Raw genomic sequence first — 11338 nt, forward strand, 5'->3', positions numbered from 1 at the left:
CCCAAACCGTCGAGTGACAAAGCTACGCCCACTCCTATATTACAGGAAAGACCTCGCCTTCCACACAAACTCACAGCCAATGAGCCAAGGAGCAACGTACTGTGGGCGTGGTTTAATAATGCATATTTATCACCAACTGACGTCATTAACCTATAGTAACCCTTTAGGGCGTAAACCACCCAACCTTCTATCTGTACGTCACACATTACGCTTTTTATTATTGGATGCTAGATAAACCATACAGTCATGGAAACTCTGACTTGTACGTTAAATAGCTACCTTAGTGTAAACATTTGTGAGATCTGTTTTATGAAAAGACTTTTTTCATGTCCAAGCCTAAAATAAAAATCTATTTTTTTAAAACAAATAGTCTATTTTTCTGGTCTTTCATTGAAAGAAAGGCCTTAACCTTGGGGAAATTATTCTCAGGAGGTGAAACTAAACATTCTATGTGCCTTTATTTAACCTTAACACAAACCTTTTTGTGTGTGAATTCATTGGATTCTACAAATGAACTTTAATAAAAAAATAAAAAGTCATATAGGTTAAAAGAATGAACAAGTGTTCGCAGATTCAATTATTATCATTTATATTTGTAAAACCTAGTAAAACCTGTTTTATATTATGTGAAGAGGGTTGTCTTATATGTCTAAATATTATATTAGCTTATTAAGCCTAACATCACACATGGCAGTTTCTGGGTTCAGATCAGTTGGACAACCAACAAACAATGCTAAAATACATTCATGGTGAACTGTAATACTACAAGAGCTAGGTAGTAACCACTGATCAGAGAAATGGATTGCTCATGACATAATAGAAGTGAAACAACTTCTATTCTTGGTATTCCATAGTATTCGCAAACATTCTATTGAATGAATAGGAAATTATACGATTTTTAGCGTTGATAGCGTTTTTATATATTAAGTCTCGTTTTAGGCCACATAATCAGATTTCGAAATCAAGTACTCATAATTTGAGTATATTACTCTACATTAACTTTTAATCTGATTACATTTACATGACCATTTTATATATAATATAATATAGTCAAAACTAAATGGGGTGACACAGTAGGATTTTTAGTAAATGTCATGTAATTAATTTTGTGATCCATGCAAAGGATCCCCACAAAGGCATTCCCAAATGTTTCTTTTTAGCCTGACCCTTCTGACATGAAATACTTTCATAAAATATCTCTGAGGAAGTTAATATTTAAATAATTTTACATGTTTACAGTTTGGTTTTGTTTAATGATCACATGCAGGTAAACAAATTAAATGTCTCTTTTTTTCAAGGGTTTAAATAAATTATTTTACATTTTTATGATTTAATTAATTATTAGCTTTTTATCAACTCACTACGGTTCTTATACCAGTTTGGTCATAACCCTGGATCCAGTATAAATTGAAAATGACTGCTTTATATTAGCCAACACAACATAAATAAATAAATAAATAACTACACCTTTTGTGGACAGCTTTTTTTTTTTTTTTTTTCGTTTACTGCCTTTGTTGTCATTACTTATGACAGCTGCAAGTGAAGGGCTTGGGACTTTGTATTCTTATGGGGCCATTAACCATTCAGCATTGCTATGACAATTTCCTGTTCATTGACTAGTCATATGCACTTTTATGACTTAGGTGGCATGACTCATAAACAAGTGTGTCCAGAACTGAAGGCAAGATCACATGCGTTTTACGTCACACACATCTTACACCAGCAGAGAAGCTGCCATTATGATGAATGGGAATGCTAACAGCTTTCTTCATGTATTATAGACCTCCGCAGTCTAGCTTTGTCACCAAACATTGCATTGTTATTTACAAAATTGTATTTCTCAAAAATTAAAACAAAACAAAAAAAAAAACAAAAAACTTTTGATGTGTTTATTCTTCGTATGCTTTATTAATTTTATGTTAGATAATAGCTTATATATGGCATTAATGTTTGCATAACCAGCACTGGCTCTGCACCCCTAAATGTACTACTTTAGACTTATGTGCCCTCTAGAAGCTTGCATTCTGCAAGGGAATGGTGCATTATTGTGCCATCCCAGAGAGCCACAAAATCACTTTCACAGACTTTCACATCCTGGTGGAATGACCTGCCCAACTCAATCCAAACAGCTGAGTCCTTAGCCAACTTCAAGAATTGGCTAAAACACATTTCTTCCATCTTTATTTTGACCCCTAACTGTAGCACCCTCTATTCTAATTCTATTCTTAAAAAATGGTCCTTTTAGACTTTATATATTTTAGACTTTTATACTCCATTTATTTACTGCTTGTTTTCTAAAAAAAGAACACTAGCTTCTCTGTTCTTGTTGTAATCTATTTTATGCTTTTTCTTTTTTTTATTCTATCTATTTTCTTTTTATTATATAATTAATTTTTTTTTTATTATGTACTGCGTTAGGCTAAATGTGACTTGTCATAGCACTTGCATTATTGCTCTTTTGTTCATTTTGATTGCTTCCATTGTCCTCTTTTGTAAGTCGCTTTGGATAAAAGCGTCTGCTAAGTGTCTGAATGTAAATGTAAATCTAAATGTAAATATAACACATCAGTTCACACTCAATGAGATTTTTAGCTTTGTGGCTTTAAATAACATTATATCAGAAAGTAATGCTTAGTGGGGTTTGTTTCCTGTTACATAAACACATTAACTCACACATTAACTTGGCTGACTGACTGATAAGAAATAGGTTATATTTTAAAAGGTATAGGCAATAAAGTGAAGGAAATTCTCTTGGAACATATTCCAACACCACAGTCAACTAGAGTATACTATTATGTTAATGTGTTTGACCTAAGGAAAAAATATTTAATGAAGATCTTCTCTGTTTTTCATCACTGTCACATATTCTTAAATTGCATGATGAGCATTTGGCATCATGATGCAGGCAGATGGCCTTTGATATCATAAAACAGTGCTCCATGAAGATATGTCTCCCAACCCACCATCAGCCCTTTATGTGCAACCTCATTATGTAACTTTTTTTCAGACCTGAGGAATTTTTATATTATGTACAGTAGGTCGTCTTTATTATCCTAGACCTCAACTTCCTTGCAGGCAAATTAAACATTTCTGTTCTTCTGAGTGACTTCCACATTTCCAGTTTTTTTAATATTATGACATTTTTTGTCAGTGTTGTTTACAAATTTCAAAGAAATCAACCTGATTTATAGCTGTCTCCGCAGATTAACATTAAGGCAACCTGAAGTTCATCAGTCTTCACTCCTTTAATATTTGTGAATCTTTTATCTCTTTCTTTTTTGACCTTCCCTGTCGTGATGAGATTTTCTCCGTATATTACTAAACTATTTCTAAATCTTTACATGCTTCCTTTAAGTCTACCCTCTCAATACCCTCTCATTCCTTTCCTTGAAAGACTGCAGAGCTCCAGGCTATAAACACGACAAGCAGTTTTACAAGAAAGCTTGTCGTGTGTCCTTCAGGGTTGTGTGCCATTCAGAAATTACTGAATGCACTGTAGTTCAATTCCTGAGTTATCCTAAATTTAATTTGAAGCAGAATTAAAATCTGAAAGAATTATGAAAGTATTAAGGTGATGAAACTGCTTTAACTGCTTTATGCATTTGTAAGAAATAATATATTTTCATAGACTTTTGATTTATGAACCGTTGCAGAATAACACTTCCCAGAATGCCATTTTTAATTATAAAGAAAAATATGGTATAGTATATATTTTTTTGTGTTAATTGCTTTGATTGTTATTGAATTTGAATAACTTTGATATTTCTACTCAAAAATAAATAAATAAAAATAGAAGTACAAAGGAATTTTTGAGGAAAATTTTTGAGGAAACAAAAAATTATTTGATCCCCTGCTGATTTTGTATGTTTGCATACAAATTCAATATTTTAATGGTAGGTCTATTAACAGTGACATTTTAACAGTGAGACATAGAATAACAACCAAAAAATCCAGAAAAAAAAAACCGCATTTAAAAAAAGTTATAAATTTATTTGCATTTTAATGAGTGAAATAAGTATTTCATCCCCTATCAATCAGCAAGATTTCTGGCTCCCAGGTGTCTTTTATACAGGTCACAAAAGGTCATTGAAGCCAGCCAGGGCATTGAAAATGGGTCGTGGATAGGTATAACCCAAAACACATGGCCAAGGCAACAAAAGGAGTGGCTCAAGAAGAAGCACATTAAGGTCCTGCAGTGGCCTAGCCAGTCTCCACACCTTAATCCTATAGAAAATCTGTGGAGGGAGCTGAAGGTTCCAGTTGCTAAATGATAGCCTTGAAACCTTAATGATTTGGAGAGGATCTGCAAAAAAGAGTGGGACAAAATCCCCCCTGAGTTGTGTGCAAACCTGGTGGGCAACTACAAGAAACCTTGACCTCTGTGCTAGCCAACAAAGGTTTTGCTAAGTCATATTTTGCGAAGGGGTCTTATTTCACTCATTAAAATGCAAATCAATTTATGATTTTTTTTTTTTTTTTTTTGGATTTATGCATTTTTATCGATTTGTTTGTTGTTATTCTGTCTCTCACTGTTAAAATAAACCTACTATTAAAATTATAGACTTTTTCAGTGAGCAAACGTACAAAATCAGGTACTGTAAGCAGACATTGGCCCTTAGCTACAGTTCTATGTACTTTCAAGTAGCTATGTAAGCCTGCATTTATTCCTTTGAATAGTACCAGTATAGCATTTCCTTTTAGTTGATTTTATGAGCCAGTTATGCTTTCTCTTATGCTCTAAGACATTCATGTTCATTTGATTTGAATGAGGAAAGACGTTTGTTTATTTTCATAGAAACAAATCCTCAAATCAATCTCCAAGTTGGGTTGTTCCCCAGGGATCAATTCTTAGCCCGCTACTGTTTTCATCTACATGATTATCCTTGTACAAATGATGTGCCAATAGAGTGCTCCAGTGATAATGTATTTTTGTAGGTCAACCCAGAAATTAGCATCACCCTGGTTCCCTCAACAATAAAACAAATAGGATTTTTCCACTGCCAGATGGATTATTGCAGAAAATAAACTATTTGACCAACAACACTTTATGATTCTTAGATTAGACATTGTTAAAAAATTAACACAACTTCACATTCAAAAATAACCACCCAAATTCTAAATACCATCACCAAAAAAAAAAAAAAAAAAAAAAGGCCTATGAACAGACTAAACCACAGTTGCATGACTCCAAAGTCACCATTAAGCTTCTGGCAACTCCTTTACTTACTATTGAAAAAATGTATTATTTAAAGAAACATTTTCCCCAAAAGTTTACGTTAGAATAGTTTGCAAGAGTGTAAAAACTGGACTAGTGAGTAGATGAGTTTACCTGTATGGCGTGATGATAGTCCAGTTTAGCCATTTGTTAGCATCCAGATTTTCAAGACAAGTAGAATCTATTAAAAAAAAAACATCACAAGGGGTATTACTGAATTATTTTATGTTGTAGAATCAAAAGTGAAAATATCTTTAGCTTGTTTCAACCACAGATCATCCGCTAGCTATGTGCTCTTAATGCACACTTCTGTCAAGCTTGCACTGAGCTGGGACCCCCAATGAATCATTTAAAGGCATTTAACGGATTAGTTCACTTTCAGGCAAAAACTTACAGATAATTTACTCACCCCATTGTCATCCAAGATGTTCATTTCTTTCTTTCTTCAGTCATAAAGAAATTATGTTTTTAAAGAAAACATTTCAGGAATTTTCTCCATAAAGTGGACTTTGATGGTTTGAACTTCCAAAATGCTGTTTAAATACAGCTTCAAAGGTCTCTAAACAATGCCAGCCATGGAATAAGGGTCTTATCTGGTGAAACGATTGGTCATTTTCTTAAATAAATTAATATTTATACACTTTTTAACCACAAATGCTTGAAAAACTCTCATCTCAAAACTTCAAAATTGTCCTATATCGCTGCAGAAGTACCGACCAAGTGTTTACAAAGTGAACAAGCAAAGAACGCCCTTTACAAAAAAAGGTAAAACAGAGATGTGGGATGATTTTGAAATTGGAGGAGAAAATGAGATGGGTTTTTCAACATATCCTAACTGTATTGGAGCCCACAGAGCACACATGCACATTGCAGAGCTGGACAAGATGAGCATTTCTGGTTAAAAAGTGAATAAATATTAACTTATTTAAGAAAATGACCAATCGTTTTGCTAGATAAGGCCCTTATTCCTTGCCTGGGATCATTTAAAGCCCTTTGAAGCTGCATTTAAACATTTTGGAAATTCAAACTCACGGGCACCGTTGAAGTTCACTATATGCAGAAAAGTTCTGAAATGTTTTCATCAAAAAACATATTTTTTTTTTACGACTGAAGAAAGTAAGACATGAACATCTTGGATGACAAAGTCAATTATCTGTAAATTTTTGTTCTGGAAGTAAACTAATCCTTTGAGATATTCAATCAGGTGTTTATGCGATTGTTTCCTTGTTTTTGCAAGATTTCCTAATGAGAATATTTGATAAACCCACTTCCTCCTTTTTAGGAAAGAGCTCAGTGAACATCAATTTCTGTGAAAGCATGTTTTCATAGCATTACATTCATCATGGCTGAACATCCGACACACAGACATCATGACAAATGATGCAATAAGCCAACAATAAAAGCAAGTATGCCAACTGATCTTGTTCATATCAGTCCATTTGCAGTCTAAATTCCCTTCTTTATCAATGCAAAGATTGATGGTTTCATCTTACTTTTGGGAGTGTTTTTACAACCCAAACCAAGAGAACAGGCTCTGATTTACAGCTAATATTAAAAGACAACATACTACAGTAATTCTTTCTGAGACATGGATTTCTATAATTTGACTTTTTTTCAGGGAGACTAAATAAAATGACAAGCAGTGTTGTGACAAATGTTACACTGTCCTTCATCCTGAAGTTGTCACAATATTGCTAGACATCAGTAAATGCAATTTTTGTGAATTTATGCTGGCATTTATATTGGATCTCACAAACAGTTTTTATACATTGCATACAAGGGTGTTTTGTCTTTGGGCCCTGTCATGTCTCATTGGTTATTAAAAACAGGCATTTTTCCTTTATTAAAAGGCCATATTAAAACCTTTATTCATAATTTATTTATTTATTAAGTTAGTTATCTATTTATTTATTTTCAAGATTTGTTTTATCCTTCTTCTAGACTGAGACATTTAATATTAAAGTATGAAAGCCAAAAAAACATAGTAATTGTTGTGTAGTGAATTTTACTGGAGACTCATCTCATTTTAACTTGGCCCACATAGGGACGCCAATAGTGAGTTCTGCTTTCACCCACTAGGAAGGCGAAATAGTGTAGTGATGGGTACTCGTATCACAGATACGTTAGGATTCTTGGATCACGTGTCACTTCATGTGCGGTTATGAGTACATCACATAAGAAAGATTGGTGGGATATCTAACTTGTAGAACCTCTCACTGTATTATCAACACAAGGAAGACGCAAGTGTAATAAAATACATTTATTAACAAATGATAGACAGGAGTAATCAACTATTAAATGAATACAATAAATGCAAAAGGAATAAAGTGCATAAGATGCATAAAATGTGATTCAGTTGGGTGTTGCTATGTCATAGCTATGTTATCTTATGGAAAGATAAACTGTTGCTACTCTGAAACAAATAAGGTGAAGAACCTTATTATGTATCAAGCAAATAAATTAGCTATTATTTGTTATCAACTGCAATCAGCTATACAATATCTAATGTAAATTAGAAAGATCATATACTGAAAGTACACAACAATGCCAAGGTCTCTGGAAGAGGTTTGGAAGTGATATTTACGTTCTCTGTGGTTGAGTGAGCAGTCCGGTGGCGGTGAATTCTTCCACTGGTTGTGCTGGGAGCAGTCAGTGGGAAAAGGAGCAGGAATCCGTTTCGACAGCCTTGAACGTGAAGTGCTGTAGGATGCTGATCTCCTGGAGTACTAAAGGGTCCTAAGATCTGCAACACGCAGATGTGACCCTGGTGTAGGTGCTGAAGGCCCTTAGCTTGGAACACGCAAGCAAAGGTACCTGAAGTGAAGGTTTGCTCGCTGGAGCTTAACCTTGTTGCAAATGTCTGTTGGTCTTCTGCCTCTCTGGGCTAGAGACTCAGAACTTGTTCAATCCGCTTTGTCTCTCTCGGGTGGAGACTTAGGACATGCTGCGTCTGTTGTTGTCTCGCTGGACGAAGACTCTGAACGTGGAAAATATCTCTTTCCTCACAGACAGAACGAGGTCGTATCTGCTGCTGCCTCAAAGCTGGAGACTTGAAGCATGGAGCGTCTGTTTCTGTCTCTCTGGACAGTAGGCTCAGAAAGTTGTAGTATCTGCTATTGTCTTACCCTTGTGGGCCTCAGACTCAGAATGGAGGTATCTGTTAGCGTCTCAACGGATGGGAGAAGATGTGTTTCTCTGCCGGAGACTCAGAACTTTGTTGCTCTGTTAGTGTCCCTTCCCCTACGGGACTCAGACTCAGAACTGGTGTAACTGTTATGTCTTTTCCCGACGGGACTCAGACTCAGTACAAGGAGTGTCTTTTGGAGAGGTACCTTTATACCTTTCCGATGAGGAGGAGATTGCAATTTGGTGCTTCTCCATTTCCATGTTGTGATTGGCTGGTTCCATCAGAGCGGGGGAACATGGGGTAGTCCACCCTTCTTTCCTCTTGTGGAAGTCATTTGCATAGTCCAAACACAAAGTTAGAAAAGTGTCAATAATGTTTTACTGGTGCATTTCTCATTTTCCAAAACACAATCAGAAAACATTTGGTCATGTAATAAACACATTAAGTCCAAACATGATGGGAAAAGATTGAACTGTCATGCATGCATTCATTTGTCCATTAACAGCTGAGTTTGTGTAAGATGTTGCACTACACATCGCTGTCAGTGAGAATACTTATTTCTCTGAATAAGTATAAGATGTGTGCGTTATGGTTCGCATCAGTTCAAGGTTTGAAAACATAGTTATGAATGGATTTGGATGGATCTTTGTGATCTCTCTTTGTTTCACCCACTGCTGCTGCGTCTGGAGATCCTAAGGAATTTTTATGGCTGTCACAGGACCAAACCTTAGGAAACAGTCTCAAGGTGGGTGAAGGGCAGAAACTGCGTCTTGACCAATAGGAAGTTCTGTCTTTCCCGGGTTTTTGTCCCAAAGGTCTCTTCTTGCCCTCTAAAAGGTGTCTGGCAGTTGTCCTGGCATCCTTATCTGATGGCGTTGGACAGTTTGCTTATGTTAGTCCACCAAGATCCAATCAAAATGTAGCAAACTTTTGTCCACTATTGTGGCCAGGGAGGGGCCCTTGCCATAAACTGGGCCCTGGAATGCGCGGTCCACGACAGTTGAATGGTTAACATTTGAATTGCTTTATTATAATAATCCAAACAAACAGTGACATAAAAGATTTCGATATTTACGTAAAAGGTCCTCATATCAGAAATGATGCCTTAATCAGGCATGTGATTGGCTAAGGACAAAAAAGCAGGAAAATATACTAAGACAGGAAAATATACCCCCCCTCCCACTCAAAATCGATCATCTAATCAAGGGGTCTTCAACTAAAACGGCTCGAGGTCCAGTAATGAACCCTGCGCACCAGCCGTGCGCAGTTATATATAAATTATATATAAAAAACTATGTTTTTGTTTTTTTTTGCGAGACCAGGGTATCTGCAGCATATTTTATCTTAAATTCTACACATTTAAATACTTTTTTAAAGACCTGAACAAAATGTAATTACTAAATAAATAAATTATTAAAATGACTGTAAAAAGCATGATTTACAATTGAGATGCAGGTTTCACAAAACAAAAAAGATTTCTTAAATTATAAAATTCACATTTCAGCCTTCAAGAGTCCTTCAATTCTTATATTAATTTAAACAATTATTTGTCAATCAAGTATTATATTAATTAACATATATTTTATTTCCTTAATTGTTTAAATTTGTATAAGACATGATCTTGTCGATCCATCAGATAACATTTACAGCTCTAGGTGTGTGGTGCTTAAAACCATTGACTGATTTGTTTACATTGGTCTTTTTGACAACAGTAGACGTACGAGCTGATTAAAAATGTCAGATCATTCTCTTCCAGCAGGAGGCGCTATCAGAATGATACACAAAACAGCGCCACAGCTGACTTTCAAACGCGCAGCGCTCATATTTATTCAATGGATAACCTTATAAATTTCCATCGTAATTATTGCCTTTTAGTCCCCACATTTAAGACCACCTCAAATAATTAAGTCTTTCTTAACCCCTAATAACACTACAGTCATCAATAAAAATGAAGAGCTTTATTTCAAGGTCCGACTTTCAAAAACCCTTAGCCTACACAAAATACGTTTCTTTTTATTTTGCAGAAGAGAAATATTAGGAAAGTAAATTAATATCAGCATATGAAGTATATTCGTCTATCATTGTCTCTTAGAGAATGTGCACATTAGATGCTGAAAGCGCTGTTTTTACTTTCACTTTAATATATGCAGTTTTCACGTTGCTTGTTTAATATCCATTGGCTCACCGTCGTGGTTTAAAATATATGTATGAAAATACAGTATAAAAATTATATTTACATTATTTTGCGACGTAACCCCAAAATAATGCATTTTCCATCTACGTTTTTCACTCACTGAAAGCTACATCTGTCTGCCGATCTCTGCTCTCCTCACTGCACAGATTGCACCCAAACGCTGACCGTAGTGTGCTTGATATAAATGTATTTATTAGAAATAGCGTTTGGCATTTTTTTTTATTATGTCAAAAGCTTTCACGGTCGGTATGGACGCATCTTGCGGTCCGGAATCATACTTCGCCATCCGCCATTTGCGAACGGTCGCAAATACGTGACATAGGTCACATTTTCAGGTCGAAAAATCCGGAATTCCGGATTAATCCGGAAAAATCACATCCCTGCTTAATGTATGTTATGGAAATTACATTTGTTCAGGACAGTTAATAGAAAGAAATATATTCGCTCTTAAATATTGGTCAAGTGAGTTTTTAAAGGAATTTAATTTTTTTTTAATTAATTTAAGTAAAGTATCCTTAGTAAACATATAAATTGCTATTTACTGGTTAATCTTAAAGAGGGCTCTGTTTGACTGACACAACCATTACTTTCTTTTCTGAAGCGCTCTGGTGCTCCAGACGTGCAGCTGAATGCTATTTGAATGCTGTTTTGGTCTCTGCTCTAAAAGAACAAAAAGCTTTTTGCTCAATGGACTGAAACAACCAGCCTGGAATATTGCAGGTTGTTCCTCCATGGACAGCAGATAAGAACCTGTCAATCTTAGCTTTTGTCTGCTTGCCAAAGTTTCCATTATGACACAAAA

Source organism: Garra rufa, chromosome 13, assembly GCF_049309525.1.
Source record: "Garra rufa chromosome 13, GarRuf1.0, whole genome shotgun sequence".
Taxonomy (NCBI): domain Eukaryota; kingdom Metazoa; phylum Chordata; class Actinopteri; order Cypriniformes; family Cyprinidae; genus Garra; species Garra rufa.